The 15,105-nt window shown below is 40.4% G+C and overlaps 1 pseudogene; it reads left to right on the forward strand.

Moving 5' to 3' along the window:
- The first annotated feature begins 5,168 nt into the window (after nt 1-5,168).
- On the forward strand, nt 5,169-6,204 carry LOC136119097 (solute carrier family 25 member 36-like; annotated as a pseudogene).
- Nucleotides 6,205-15,105: the final 8,901 nt, after the last annotated feature.

Below are 15,105 nucleotides of genomic sequence, written 5' to 3' on the forward strand. Positions count from 1 at the left end.
TCATAGCCCTCCTCTGTGATACCATAAACGCCGACCCTTGGAGGAAATGTTGTTATAAGAAATTCATCATCAGAAGTTGTCACCAGGACTAACATGAAATCTCAAAAGAGCTCACAGGTGGAGTTCAGTGGTGACCCTGCCAGCACTTGCCCTAAGAGATGGAGCAAATCCATCCTTCCCTCTTCCTGCCATGTCCTCACCTGGATAATTGAGTGATGGGCCAAGTGGTCTCCGTGTCCCCTCCATTGGCCACCATGAGTTACAGAGGCTCTAGTCTGCTCTATGCCAGGCAATGAATACACATAATCGTATTTCCCCCAATCCTCTCAAAATCTGCAGGACAGCTCTGCTCTTCACCCATCAGCTCTGACTTGTATGAGGTACCACGTCTTAATGGCCAAACTTGGACTAGGACTTGGGTCTTCTGAATCCGCCATAAATATTCTTTCCTCTATACCCATGGTCTCTAAACTTTGAACAAAAAAATGGTTTTGAGCACATACTCTCAACGTATGTATATATTTTCCTTGTAAATTATAAAGATATGCACATATACAAGTTACTTATAAAATATATGTGTATACATGTAGTACTATCCTCATATATATCATACGTATATTACATGTATATTGTCCCATGTAAATACATGTATTGACATGTAAATATCCCATGTATATTACAAAATAGATACAGGTACAAATTTGAAAAGGATGAACTAAAATTTAATAATGGATTATTTGTTGAAGGTACAAAAGTGTGTTCTTTATAAGCAATTATTATTAATATTCTAGGGACCATAATGTAATTGAACGTCATTATTTTTGAAAATTTTGATTTAACATTTGTGATTGAACAACCTACAGTTTACTGTAATTCAATTTACAAAATTTACAATTTACTAAATTTAGCCTATTCCCCAATGCAGTCTTAATGGCTGTTGTAACCCAGGCGGAGGAAGTCATTTTCTGTGCCCCGAATCTTCTGTTTTCAGTTCCTTCCTTCAAGCACACAAAAATTTGTTGAAATTCAACTAATACATTTCTCTCTTTGAAAATGTTTTCATTTACTAGCTGGAAGGTGCTACATTTTTTTATTTTCAACAAATTGGTTCAAAATGTTCTGAAACTCTTCTGTTTAAACATTGTTTCCAAGTTTTTTAAGTATAAAAATGTGAAAGTCTCTGTAAGTGATTCCTGTAAACCATTTTCCTCAGAAAAGTCACATAATGATAGTAACATTTCCCAAGACCCATTTTCAAAATGCTTTCTCCATAGCACTAGCTTCTTTCCAAAAGCTCTTTTTTTAAAAACATCTTTATTGGAGTATAATTGCTTTACAATGTTGTGTTAGTTTCTGCTGTATAACAAAGTGAATCAGCTATACGTATACATCCCCATATCCTCTCCCTCTTGTGTCTCCCTCCCAACCCCCCATCCCACCCCTGTAGTTGGTCACAAAGCACCGAGCTGATCTCCCCGTGCAATGCATCTGCTTCCCACTAGCTATCTATTTTACATTTGGTAGTATTGAATATATGTCAAGGTTATTCTCTCGCTTCATCCCAGCTTACTCTTCCCCCTCCCCGTGTCCTCAAGTCCATTCTCTACATCTGCATCTTTATTCCTGCCCTGCCTCTAGGTTCATCAGAACCATTTTTTTTTTGTTTTTTTAGATTCCATATATATGTGTTAGCATGTGGTCTTTGTTTTTCTCTTTCTGACTTACTTCACTCTGTAGGACAGACTGTAGGTCCATCTATCTCACTGCAAATAACTCAATTTCCTTTCTTTTTATGGCTGAGTAGTATTCCATTGTATATATGTACCACATCTTCTTTGTCCATTCATCTGTCGATGGACACTTAGGTTGCTTCCACGTCCTGGCTATTGTAAATAGAGCTGCAATTAACATTTTGGTACGTGACTCTTTGTGAATTATGGTTTTCTCAGGGTATATGTCCAGTAGTGGGATTGCTGGGTCGTATGGTAGTTCTATTTGCAGTTTTTTAAGGAACCTTCATAGTGGTTGTATCAATTTACGTTCCCACCAACGAAAAGACAACCCTCAGAATGGGAGAAAATATTTGCAAACGAAGCAACTGACAAAGGATAATCTCCAAAATATACAAGCAGCTCATGCAGCTCAATATCAAAAAAGCAAACAACCCCATCCAAAAATGGGCGGAAGACCTAAACAGACATTTCTCCAAAGAAGTTATACAGATGGCCAACAAACACATGAAAGGATGCTCAATGTCACTAATCATTAGACAAAAGCCCTTATTTTTTTTCTAATGTTAAGTTGCACTGGCCACAGAAGGATGGATTAAGTGCATCTATTATTGGTAGGTAGCACACTCTGACAGCCACTTTTCATCGTAGGAAAGGCTCACAGCTCGAAGCTCTTGTCTTTTTGCAAAAGAAAAATAATGTGCAGTTAATCTTTCCGTTCCCAACTGTTTCAACTTTGCCACAAAATAAACAGCAGACCTCTGGGTGGTAGAAAAGATATCCACAGTCGCTCCTTATCTTTACAAAGTATGTTAAATATTCTACTACTTTTTAAAAACTTTTTATTTTATACTGGGGTAGAGCCGATGACCAATGTTGTGATAGTTTCAGGTGCATAGCAAAGCGACTCAGCCATACATAAACATGTATCCCTTTTGTCCCAAACTCCCCTCCCATCCAGGCTGCCACATAACACTGAGCAAAGTTCCCTGTGCTATACAGTAGGTCCTTGTTGGTTATCCATCTTAAAAATAGCAGTGTGTACATATTTAAAATGTGTAAATGCATAAAACCACTTTCCCAGGCGTGAATCAGCTGATGACTCCTCGACATGCAGATAGGAAGCAAAAGGAAGAATAAGACCCAGCAGAATGCCTGGTCTTAACTCAGAAACCATCAAGCCACATGACCACCTGACTTGCAGATCAAATGTAAATGTGTCCATTAAACATTCTCCAAAGGTTAATTTCTTTCATATCTTTTTGGTATAAATAGCATTAAAACATTTCTTCCCATATGCTAATGACTTGTTTATGCCCTCCCTCCGTACTTGCCCACTGCCCATTGAAAGGCTCCTCCCCCTGCCCCCCAGAACTCCAGTCAACACTGATCTCACCCTTTCTCTGGGCATCATATCTGTACACTAGACATTGTCGTTTGATGATAATATTCTTTCCGTTACACCCCGAGACCTCTCTAGAATCCAAGCATCATTACTCCTCTGTTTAAAATGATAGCCAAGAACAGTCTGTGTAGAAGGGGTCTCACTCTGACTTTCTGCCCCCCTTCTACCTCTTATGGAATAAAGCCTCCACCCCAGGTCCCTTCTGTCGGCTTTCCTTGCCCGCACGAAGCCATCACAGATGGTTTTATCGCCCTTTCCCTTGAAGGTATTGTGTGTGTGCTGTTTATTTATAGCTAATCTCCTTTCAAAGTGTATCTACATTTAAAATGTGAGTTTCTGCATTTTAGAATAAGAACACCTTATAAATCAAGAAGCAAAACAGGGTAACAGCTTTTCAGAGAATATCCAATAAACTTTTGAAATCTCTGTCCCATTTTCAAAAGGTCAGAGTGTAATTTAAATGAAGCATGGAAGGGTTGCGATAAAGTGGCAGCTGTGTAGAATGAACACCTTTCTCGGTACCCACCAAAAAGTGATTCATATAACAGCAAAGGTCTCTTGAGCTAATGAATAGCTGTTAAAGATCTGTGCAGAGAATAATATGTAGGTGCAGGGCAGAGACTTCTGGAGTTATAGCTACACTATAATTGAGTTCCCGGCTGGCAAAAAGACCTTTGAAGACCGATTATCTCTGTTTACCCACAGAACAATAAAAGTTTGTAGAAGCCTATTTCCAATCATTCACTCTTTCCACTAAACTAAAATTCCTCCAGTGCAGCCCAGGAGGTGGGGCAGAGAGCTTTTCATTTCTGCACATGGACTCAGAGACACCAGCTCAGGTCTAACCGGGGGGTTTATGTTTTAGGGCTGAAGATCTGATTAGATGGTCAGAAATTCTAACCCTCCCCCCACCCCATCCATTCACTTTATAATAAAATACAAGCTTTTTTTTTTTAAATCCGTTTGCTCACCTATAAAAAGCCCCTGCTCCTCATTGCTCCTTCGTTTTGATATTGACAAATAATCTTCTATGCTTTTTTACCCACTCATTCAATGATTTCCAATCTGTGGTCACATATATGTTCAAATGCATAAACGATGGAGCAAAAACGCAGTGTACTTTACATCGTTCACTTTTTAACTGATTGCCATGAACACAAAGCCCCAGGAAATGGGAATCATTTCCAAATCAAGAGTATTTTGTTTACAGTCGTTTTGAAAATAATTAGAGGGTGTGGTTCCAGTGCCCTAGAGTCTGCACTTCCTGAAAATTCCCTACTAAAGATTTTTCTCAGGGTAAAGATTTATTCGGTGAGCTGAACTATTCATGCCTTTATTTTTTTTTCATTTTTATTGGAGTATAGTTGCTTTACAATGTTGTGTTAGTTTCTACTGTACAGCAAAGTGAAATCAGCTATACGTATACATATAGCCCCTCTTTTTTGGATTTCCTTCTCGTTTAGGTCACCACAGAACACTGAGTAGAGCTCTCTGTTCTATACGGCAGTTATCTAATTTATACATAGTATCGGTAGTGTATATATGTCAATCCCAATCTCCCAGTTCATCTTAAAGTAACAAAGAATGAACATGTGGTATACTTCATCCAATGCCCACCTCCTTCCTTTATTTCATTAGCAAACAGATTACATGCAAGTATATCTAGGGTAGAAACCTCACTTCCTAAAACTCAGAGTTAAAAGTCGGTAACTTACTATTTATTAACCACCTACACGTTTGCAATATATAATAGATGATTCTTAGAGGGTAAAACACAAATACTCTATAAAAGTGCTGAAAACACTATTAAGAAGAGACTTCGGCGTTGCCCTCCAGCGCGGGTGATGAAAACCGAGCCGGAGTGGGAGGCGGCGTGGCTGCAGCGCCGCGGGGAGGGCGGCTCAGGTCGCCTTCTGCAGCCGCGTCTCCGTCAGTTCCCGTCGCCGTCACGGGGGCGCCGAGCAGCTCCAGTCCTGGGCCGGGGCGGAAGCTGCGGTCCCGCCTCAGCGCCCGGAGGACACGCGGGAGGGAGAATGAGCCAGAGGGCCACGCGGGTGCGTCTGTTTGCCGCCGGAGGATGTGGTGGCCCAGTGGGAGCTATTCCGACATGTCCCCTGGAAGTTGTAAAAACACGGCTGCAGTCATCTTCTGTGACACTTTACAACTCTGAAGTTCAGCTGAACACCATGGCTGGAGCCAGTGTCAATCGAGTAGTGTCTCCCGGACCTCTCCATTGTCTAAAGGGGATCTTGGAAAAAGAAGGGCCTCGTTCTCCGTTTACAGGATTTGGCCGCAACTTACTGGGGGTGGCCCCTTCCAGAGCAATATACTTTGCTGCTTATTCAAACTGCACGGAAAAGTTGAACGGTTGATTCGATCCTGATTCTACGCAGGTACACGATTTCAACTGCACTGGCAGGCATTCACTGTACATTTCTCCCGAGAAAAGAGTGACATTGTGTCATCTCATGCTTTCCATCCGCAGGTCACTTCCTGTAGAAATATGGACTAACTTAAACCTCGTTTTACCGCAATCACAGCGACCAACCCCATTTGGCTGGTAGAGACTCGGTGACAGCTTGATGCAAGGAGCCGTGGGGAAAAGCGAATGGGCGCTTTTGAGTGTGTCCGTAAAGTGTATCAGACAGATGGACTTAGAGGATTTTATAGGAGCATGTCTGCTTCATACGCTGGCATATCAGAGACTGTTATCCATTGTGTTATTTATGAAAGTATTAAGTCAAAACTACTGGAATATAAGATTGCTTCTGTGATGCAGAATGAAGAGTCTGTAAAAGAAGCATCAGATTTTGTGGGAATGATGCTAGCTGCTGCCACCTCAAAAATGTGTGCCACAACTACAGCATATCCACATGAAGTTGTAAGAACAAGACTGCGTGAAGAGGGAACAAAATTAGATCCTTTTTTCAGACGCTGTCTTTGCTTGTTCAAGAAGAAGGCTATGGGTCTCTTTACTGTGGTCTGACAGCTCATCTGGTGAGACAGATTCCAAACACAGCCATTATGATGGCCACCTATGAATTAGTGGTCAACCTGCTCAACGGATAGCACCACCAGGCTGCTGCTATAAAGGGAGAAGACCAAAAGATACAGTGGACCATGGAGTACCGAAGCCAGCTTGGTGGACAGAAGGAAAGTAGTGTGGGAACACGGAACTATACCTAAGTGGAAGTTTGGTTGTAGGAATTAAAGTAATCATAACCACATTACTTAGTCTTTTAGTAATGTGAAAAAAACCCTTGGCTGCCTCCAAGGGAAAGCCTTTAGAAGCGCTCCTTCTTCAAAATTGCCATTTTCTCTACCATGTCCACAGGACACAGTTGGCATTTTGTTGATTTATGGCAATCAGAGTATAGTGTTTATTCCATGAGCACATTTGCAGTCTTGTAGACAAAGCCATCTGTAACTATATACTCTACTATAACTGTCCAAAGATAGTATTGGCAGTCATAAATTTCTAACTTCTGTGTAATTCCTATACAATGGAAAAATAACAATGATAGCAGTATTTTTACATTTCCTTGAGAGGATTTGGGACTATATTTTAAAGTTAATCACTTGGCGCTAGTAGTCACCGTTTTTGACGACAAATGAAGTAGTGTCTAAACGTGTTTATTTTTAGCTTTAAAATGTTTGGGTTGCCACAGCTCACAGGTGCTTTATGTTTAGCATAATTGAACACTTAAATTGTTTGTTAACGCATCAACTCAAATGGTAATAGTCTGGGACACAATAAACCAGTAAAATGTTGATTCTTGGCCAGCTCAGTGACTTGAGCATGTCCTCTTATCTTTTCTAACCTAATGATACATGAGTGAATGCAATGTCTTTTCAGTGACTTATTAACTATGAACTTGAATTATCCCCTGTCATACCTAGGTATCATTTTCTTAAAGTGGAAAACATTTACTGCTTCTGAATCTTTCTCTATTTGGTTTCACATTAAGAATTTGAACCTTTGAATTATTTCCAGAAGCTCTGCGTACATTGCATTTATTTAGTAGAGAAAATGGTAATTTTCAGCTTCGCCCTCACCAAGTGTTTTTTTTTTTTTTTAAGGCCACGTTATGAATATCTGGGGCAGCATAAACATTATGAAGAAGGGCCCTCTGCTATCTGATTGAGCAGGTAGTGGTCCTAATTAACTTATAGTTTTATAAATGAACAAACTGCTTTGGACAAGGAACTTATTCCATCCTAATTTCTTGAATGGTAAATCATAGAAAGATTCAAGTTAATTCAGATCAAGCGTGTTAACAGGATATAGCTTTTACATTTTGCTGTTGAGTTCAATTGCACCCTTTAATACTTTAAATGTATTATATGTATGGCCCTTATTAAGATATTTGCTGTAATTCTATGAAAAGACTTTCACTTATGGATGTTGCTATACTGGTGTGTGAAAACTTATACAATTAATCTCCAGTGTGGTACTCAAAAAAAAAAAGAGAGAGAGATTTCATCTTGCAGGATTTTAGAGCTAGGAAGAGATCATCTAGATTAAACTTTCATTCTACAGGTGACAGAACTAAAGTCCAGAGAGGTGACGTGTCATTCCCAAGGTCAACCAGTAGTGATGGTACCAAGACAGGGTCCCAACTGGGCTGCATCTGTGTCCTAGTCCCTCACTGCTGTGCTTTCTGATTGGCTAGAAACATATACGTAAGTGATCGTAATTATTTCCCTGAGTCTTTCTATCACAAGTGAATTAACAACAAAAATGATACCAAGGCTTTAGAAAAACGATTTTTTCGAGCCCTCCCAGCCACACACAATAGAAAGCAGATATCATCCGCCACTATTTATGCTCAGGAATTCAGTTTTCTATTTCACAATCTCACAGAACAATTTCTGGCTCCTGGCAAGTCTGATGTAAATCCTGGAGCATGTAACTGACACTGTGTGCTAGAAGGATCAGAGAACTCGGTGGGATAAAGGACCCCAGCCCACCAAGGGCCACATGACTCACACATTCAATCTGATGAAAAGTCAGTTCTGTTAAATGCATTTCTCCTCCTCTTTCAAAGCCCCACTCACTGCTGCTCCTTCCTTAGCCAAGACTTTCCCAACCACATTATTATTTCCCTATTATCTGTTTCATGTCATACTAACATAATTAGGGGTGGGGATGCATCTTTCCTAATCACACCCAATTTCTCTTTATTTTATCTTCTGGGAAGAGAGACTATTTCAGGTCACCATCCATCCACGCACTAGACACAGACTTTAAAACGACTTGCTGTTTTCCGACAGGCATATCTCTGGAACACTGGAAAGTTGATATTACACTTGCAGAATGGTGGCCCTTGAAATTAGGTCAATAGTAAAAGAGCTCCTGTGACTAGGAGTTTTGTTTGTCAGTAAATATTTGCTGAGTACCTGTGTGCGCTAAGCTGTGCGGCTACAGAAATCAAGACATCTTTCAAGATCTCTAGAATTCAGTCTCCTTGGGAAGGAAGCTGAATAGAGATTTCAGTGTGACAAGGGAGATAAATGAGGAACCAAAGAAACAGAGAGGAGTGTCTGGGGCCAGCTGGGCAAGTCAGTGAAATCTTACCTGGGGGAGGTGATGTTTGAGCTCTTATCCGATAGCCAGGCAGAGAGAAGACAGTGGCAACATCAAACTGGGGAATTATAAGTAGCTCCAATAGTACCGAAGGATGGCTCAGGAGCTAGGAGTCCCAGCAGATGGGGTGCAGCAGGTAAAAGGGGTTGAAGCACCCCTTCCTCTTCTGATGTTTTCTCTCCGCAGAGCTCTTAGCTCCCAAATGCCAAAGATGACCTGATCTGTTTAGTCTGGTTGCCCAAAATACATTTCAGAATTTCTAGACATCTTTAAAATTCAGCTCCCATTCACTTAGGTTTTCCACCTCTCCCAAGGACGCGGGGCAATCAGTGCCTGGTTTTTGGAATATTGCCCTCAGGTTCACAGCTGCTAAATTATTTTATTTTATTTTAATTTTGGCTGTGTTGGGTCTTCGTTTCTGTGCAAGGACTTTCTCTAGTTGCGGCGAGCGGGGGCCACTCTTCATCACGGTGCGCGGGCCTCTCACTATTGCGGGCTCTCTTGTCGGAGCACAGGCTCCAGACACGCAGGATCAGTAGTTGTGGCTCACGGGCTTAGTTGTTCGGCTGCATGTGGGATCTTCCCATACCAGGGCTCGAACCCATGTCCCCTGCATTGGCAGGCAGATTCTCAACCACTGCGCCACCAGGGAAGCCCAACACAGCTGCTAAATTCTTAAAGCACAACCAACAGAGCGCAGAAGCGAACATGAGAGGCATCCTTTCCCCATTAAATGAAGAACTTTGGGGGGTGTTAACCAACTTCTTCTTAATGAAAAGTGATTTCCCACTTCGAAGAAAGGCTTTCCCCTTAGAGAAAAATCTGTATTTCTCAAATTGTTATTTCTTAAAATAGCTAGCAGGCCAGCATTATTTGTGGAGTTTTTTTCTATGTTTTGTCTTTGGAACTCTGAACTGTACTTAAAATATAGTATATTTTCAACGGTTAAATGGGAGAGAAGGGGGTATGGGTGGTTCAGAGAATTAAAAGTATATGAACGTTTTTCAGAGACTACTGGAATTTTTATGTCCTTGGCCAGAGATTGTCTGAAAGGAGTAGAAAAATCCTGATTTTTTTAAGGAGTAGGTAAAAGTCCTGTAATACCTCTGGAGAGAATACTTCAGTTGGATTCAAAGGGGTCAGGTCTCTTTGTATAGATAATAGGGGCCATACAAAGAATGGATAATACTAACCATAGAAAGAAAGATGAAATATTTAGGTTGGTGTCTCCACAGGACCTACGACAAAGAATAACACCAACTTCATCTTACAAGTCTTTTTTTTTGCTATGTAATTATGCCTTTTTTTCCCTCCTCTGCTGGGTACTGCTCAGTGCCTAACTCTGGCTTAAATTTTAAAGGCAGGAATTAAGCCCTAGAAACTTCTGGTGCCAAAGCTGTTCTGCGGTGCTGTTAGTACAGTAAATCACCAAGCTACCTCCCTGGGGCTCCTTCCCAGAAGCTGTCAGAGGCAACTCCATGTTTATGGGAGAGTCTCTCAATGCTTATACTCACTGGGATAAAATTAAGTCAAGGAGCATTCAGTTAAAATGGCAGGGTAAGTAAATGAGCTGTACCGGGTCCCTCCATTTAATTTGCATCAAAGACTTCAAACTGGGGGAATAAAGATGCTGGCACCGTGTTCTGGCTGAGTAATTCTGGGCTACAGCAGGTATGAGTTTGCTCATTAGGTCGTGGAAGACTGGAGACGTACCATCTCTTCTGTGCATGCTGAAAAAAAATAACACAGGCGTTTAGAGGCTCTGATACCAACCCCCAAACTGGACAAGAACTGGTGAAGCACCAATGGGATAATATGCAACTCTCATACCTCGTTGGAGATTCAGAGAGGAAAGAGCACATATGGTTTGTGGCCTCTGGGAGTTTACAGATTAGTGGGGGAAACAGTTCAACAAACAAGGGTACAGTGAACAAAAGAGTTGCAATAGGAATGATCCTGGATGTTTGGCTATAAGTGGTATTAATTAGAGAAAATTTGAAACTGTGAAATTTTGAGAGCCAAGAGAGGCCATAGAAACTGTCTCATCTATAGGTCCAAGCCTTGTCTTAGGGATTCTGCTAAAAGTTTCCCATAATGTCCCCTCTGCAAGGTTGCCAGGAGAGGTTAACCCAGGTGGCAGTAGCAAATTGTCCTCATGTTACACTGAGTATGTTTTTGTAATCAATCAGCCCCCATCACCAGCCACAATTCCATCCACATGCATCTCTACATACACCCACGTGAGGAGTTCCTCAATGCACTTACCCAGTGTATGAACTACTCCAAGAGTGTATACATCACCCTCCATCGATATTCCTGCTGACGCTCCCCAGGTGAGCTGGCCTCCTTGCCCCTCCTACCTGTTCTCACGCTTCCTCCGTCCAGTCAGCACCAACCAGCCCAGCCCTTCCATCTGGAGTCTTCTCCAGAAGACTCCAAACCCTCTTCCTTGGCCAGCAGCCTCCCAAACACCCCGAAGTAAGCTGTATTCAGCTCTCCTAACCTGGATCAATTGTTCCACTTTATTCATTGACTTTGTCATTATACCATGTTAGTCTTTGAGGATCAGTATCTTTCATTTTTCACCCGCTGTCCAATGTGAGAGCGTCATGTAATGGATGTTTACTGAGTTCAACTTAAAGAATGAGTCCCTGATAAATGATTTCTGAATAACACTCTTTAGCACATTTAGAAGTTCATGCTTTACTGTATTTCGATTTACTCTTATCTGTTTCCATAAGTTTAATTCTGAACAATCCACCAACACTTTACCAAAGACTTCCCTTCCTAGTAATTGGGCATTCATTTTCCTAATACCTTGCATCCATTTAAAGGCAGTTTCCTGTTTTCATGCATTTCAAGCCTAACAAAGATTGAGTAGAGAGTAGAAATCTATGGGACATCCCAACAGAATCTGCTCTAGTTTTGCCAAGTTCCTATAAAACTCCGCTATTCTGCTCTCAATCACTCGTTGCTTGGTAACCAGCCCAGCATCAGTCAGAAGGCACATAAAGTCTCCTTGGTTAAGTCCAAGTATTGATATAACATCTGGGTCTCGCTGCTTCCGTACCTTTGTAACGGTTGCTTAGAACCACTTTCAGAGGAAATGTTTGAGAATCATTGCTATCCTAAGCGCATTTATCCTCCCCTGGCATTCAAGACTGGCTTGACCACGAGGACAGGGCCACTTGGCTCGCCCTGGTCCTTTAAGTGTTGCCTCTGGTACAGTATTTCCCTCTCGGCATCATGCCTGTCTACACACTTCAGAGACTTCCCCTGGGCTGACCTACTGTCTCTGTAAATATGACGCAACTCACTTTCGTTAGAAAATGAGCAGGTGAAAAGCAAAATCTTCCAATTACATGCAGGGGGAAGTTAAAACTCACCCAAGCTTTCAAGGAGACAGTTATAGTGAAGGTGGGACTGGCAGTGGCAAGACAGAAATAAACAAAGATTGCCCACTTCAAAGACCTGGTATAAACCTAGGACATGCACCCTTGCATTGAATATGGCAATTCCAGGTGACTCATGTGAATGAAAGAAAGAAATGATCAACACCCACAGGAGTCAGACATTTCCCTATGCGTCTTTGGTCAGATTTCTCACATCCATATTGATGTGAGTTTTGCCTTCTTTGGGTCCTTTCACTGTAAGCGTGAAATTGACAAGGCAAGGCCTTAGAAGATGAAATGAACAAGCTTTTTAAATAATCAGGAGTTGACTAAAGACATGGATCTTGCAACATGCATTTTTTGGTTTTTTCCCTTATAACATCATTTTTTCTCTCTCATTTAGATATGTATGCATGTATATATGCATACATATTAACTATGCATTTTTAAAAATTATACCTGCTATTCTTTGAACTGCTTTTTCTCCCACACAATATGTTTTATTTTCCCTTACAATTAAATGTTCTTTGTAAGCATGTTTTTTTAACAGCTCATCTATCGAAAGGTTTCATTACCCGATATACTACTGTATTTGACCAGGACTCTACCGTTGGATATTCTGGTTGTTAGTCTTTGCTATTATATATAACACTACAATAAACATCCTACGTATCTCTAAAAAAAGACATGGATCTTGCAGTGAATGCTGCTTTGAGAGTGAGAACCAGACCAGTGTTAAAAACTCTGATTCCAACAATTCTTTAAAGAGCTGTAAATTCCTAAAAGGCAAACCTGTGTGCTGTGCTTACTCCATCCTTCATAATACTGAGCTCTGAGGTCTGAAAGTAGGGAACACTCCCCAAAGTTTTGTCGACTAAAGTGAATTAACATTATCGCCCCCACCAGTATCGGATTTCCATATCATATTCCACAGAAAAGCACGATGAGACACAATCTTATTAAGATTCTATCAAGATTGTAAAAATATTTCTGGCAGAATTAAACTTTTCGATTTCTTTAGGACCAAGATTACTATGTATAATAATAGGTTGACAAGACATGGAAGCAACCTAAATGTCCATTGACGGATGAATGGATAAAGATGTGGTACATATATACACAATGGAATATTACTCAGCCATAAAAAAGAATGAAACAATGCCATTTACAGCAACATGGATGGACCTAGAGATTATCATACTAAGTAAGTCAGAGAAAGACAAATAGCGTATGATATCACTTACATGTGGAATCTAAAAAATACGTACAAATGAACTTATTTACAAAACAGAAACAGACTCCCAGACATAGAAAACAAACTTATGGTTACCAAACGGGAAAGGCTGAGGGGAGGGATAAATTAGTAGTTTGGAATTAACATATACACACTACTGCATAGAAAATAGATAATCAACAAAGACCTACTGTGTAGCACAGGGAACTCTACTCAATATTCTGTAACAAGCTATATGGAAAAGAAAATGAAAAAGGATAGATATATGTATATGTAAACTGAATCTTTTTGCTGTACACCTGAAGCTAACACAATATTGTAAATCAACTGTATTCCAATATAAAATAAAAGCTAAGAAAAAAGGCTGAAAACAGATTAGAAAAATTCCCTGATATAAAGAAGAGTTAGCATAACCATAAAGAAGTAGAGTGTTCAGAAAAAAAATGCAGATATTTTAAAAGATTTATGCCATGGGTTGCCAGAGCCTTCTGATATTTCCTGATGGCACTTCATGTAAAAGCTGAACTTTAAAAACGTTTCACAGTTTATTTTAAACTTAATTGTGTGCATCAGTTATTAACTGAGAAGTATGCAACTGTGATAAAGTAGCTTGCAAACCGTAGCTACCGAGGGATTACACAAACTCTATTGTATTATGTAGCTGTTCTTTTGCGTATTTCATTTACTCAAGGGGAAAATATTATAATTCGTCATTTCCATATGGCCAGATTATTGTGCAGCCTCCAATGGTTACTCTCTCTATTTGTTTGGAATCTGTCAATTTCTGCACCATTTAATACGACAGTTTGACTTCCCAAACACCAGAAGAGTCTCAGAGGGCTGCATTTCCATGGAAAATTCCTTTCTCAGGAACCCAAGCTCAGCATTACCATTTGACACCACTCCTCCCCGCTCCCGTGAAGCTTAAGTATTCGATTTCATCTTGCAATGATACCATTTACATGAATATCATCTTAAATATATTATTTTAATGCTGAAAGAAGAGATGCAGGCAATGCAGTTGTTACAAGTTTGCTCTCTGTAGCAACTACCTTACAAATGCACAGAAATTGCTGGGGAGATTGGATGCAGTCACTCTCTTGCAAAGACGGAAAAACAATTTCCACAGCATTTCATATGCCGACTGTTTAAACAGCTTCCAAAACGACTGTTAAAGAAATTCTATTTGACCCTTGCTCACACGTTGTCCACACTTAACATTCTCTTCAACTGCCTTTCAGTCCAGAAACCAAGATGCTCAAATACCATCACATGGCCTTCACACTGGCCCGTTTAGTTTTGTTTTCTTTCATCACGTTGTTCCCCAAATAGGTTTTGCAATTAGTTCCCATGTTGTATCAATCACGAAAGTCTGTTTGTTTGATTCCATCCAGTCAGCAAATGTGTACTGAATGTCTTCTCGAAGTTGGATGCTGAAAATACTCTTTTCTGCGATATTGTCAGCTGCTGGCTGGTTGGATCCTTTAAGGATTTTTCCAGGCTTGTTTAAGCTCTCAGTTCTTCAAACCAGAGAACACAGATTTTTTTTTGTTTAACAATAAGCTTTAGTTAACTTTATTTTTCATGCCCCTTAGTGTTGTTATGGAGTAATTTTCCTGAGTTCAACACTTTGCCTAGGCGCTGTACAATATGTAGGATATAATAAAAATTATAAATATATACAAATGTAGAAGCCATCAATTAGATTGAATCTATATGCCAATGTATCACTAAGAGCTGGACTCGAGTCCCTGACC

The sequence above is a fragment of the Phocoena phocoena genome, chromosome 2 (genome assembly GCF_963924675.1).
Source record: "Phocoena phocoena chromosome 2, mPhoPho1.1, whole genome shotgun sequence".
NCBI lineage: Eukaryota > Metazoa > Chordata > Mammalia > Artiodactyla > Phocoenidae > Phocoena > Phocoena phocoena.